At 49.0% G+C, this 1,472-nt stretch overlaps 1 pseudogene; it reads left to right on the forward strand.

The window, feature by feature from the left end:
- Positions 1-237: 237 nt before the first annotated feature.
- LOC123930032 lies at positions 238-1,189 on the forward strand (annotated as a pseudogene).
- Positions 1,190-1,472: the final 283 nt, after the last annotated feature.

Raw genomic sequence — 1,472 nt, forward strand, 5'->3', positions numbered from 1 at the left:
ATCTAGTTCCGTTTGAGTCTGTCCAATGCTACTGTTCTTACCCATTAAGTGTCAAGTTTATCAAGTTCCTTCCAGTATGTAACAATCTTTAATTTTCTGTTAAATCTTGTGTTCCTGCATCCTGCCCATCTCCCGGATGTTGCTGCACTTTTTGGTTGCCATCAGGCTCTCATTCTCCTTTGACCACCATTAGCACTTCCTAGTTTTGCCCAGTTCTACTGCTGATGGAAGAAAGCCATGGATCTGGGGGTTTCAGGAGATGATTCCATCGTCACTGAGTTTGTGTTACTGGGCCTAACATAGACTCCAGCTCTACAGCCCGTCCTTGTCATCATCTTCCTTCTCGCTTATGTAGCTACTGACTGTCTGGGGCAAAATCAGCATCCTGGCTGCCAGCCTCACTGAACCCAAATTCCACAACCCCATGTACTTCTTTCTGGGGAACGTGTCCCTGCTGGATGTCAGATGCATCTGTGTCACTGTCCCTGCCATGCTGAGGCACTGCATGTCCAAAAACAGAAGCATTCCCTACATGGCCTGCCTCTCCCAGCTTTTCTGCTTCTACCCCCTGGCAGGAGCGGACTGCTCCCTGCTGACAGTCATGGCCTCTGACCTCTACCTGGCCATCTGCCAGCCCCTCACCTACAGCACCCACATAAGCTGGGGAATCCAGCAAGCGCTGGCTTGTGGGCATATGTGTCCTTTGCTTCACCAATGCACTGACCCAAAGTGTTGCCTATCCACTCTTAACTTCTGTGACCCCCCCCCATGTGATCAATCACTTCTATTGTGACCTCCCACAGCTCTTCTGGCTCTCCTGCTCCAGCACCCAACTCAACGAGCTGCTGCTTTTCATAGCAGCAGCCTTCATGGGGGTTCCCTTGGTCCTCATCACTGGGTCCTAGGCACACATGGCAGCGGCAGCCCTAGGAATCAGTTCTGCTGAGGGCAGAAAGAAAGCTTCTCCACACGTGGCTTCCATCTCAGCATGGTGGGCATATTCTATGGGACAGGTGTCTTCAGCTACATGAGGCTGGGCTCAGACAAGGCCTCAGACAAGGACAAAGGGACTGGCATTCTCATTGCTGTCATCAGCACCATGCTGAACCTACTCATCTACAGCCTCTGGAACCCCGATGTGCAGGGGGCCCTGCAGTGGGTTTTCACAGGCAGACAGTCTTCAGAGTGAGATCCCTCCTCTGGCTTTAATGAATGTCATGGCTCTTTGTCTTTGCAGCTTCCAAAAGGTATTGTAATGAATGCAAATGGGAAATGAATATGATGAAATGGGGTTAGAGACTGGCTTAGGAAGGAAAGCACAATAAAGATGACAATAGCTATCACTTATGATATACGACAGGCCTTGTTCTAAGTGACTGACATCTACTAACTCATTTAATCCTCATAACAACCTTATGAGGTAGATACAGATTTGCAAATTACAGATTAGGAAACTGAATGTCAAAGAGGTT

The sequence above is a fragment of the Meles meles genome, chromosome 18, assembly GCF_922984935.1.
Source record: "Meles meles chromosome 18, mMelMel3.1 paternal haplotype, whole genome shotgun sequence".
In the NCBI taxonomy this organism is placed as follows: domain Eukaryota; kingdom Metazoa; phylum Chordata; class Mammalia; order Carnivora; family Mustelidae; genus Meles; species Meles meles.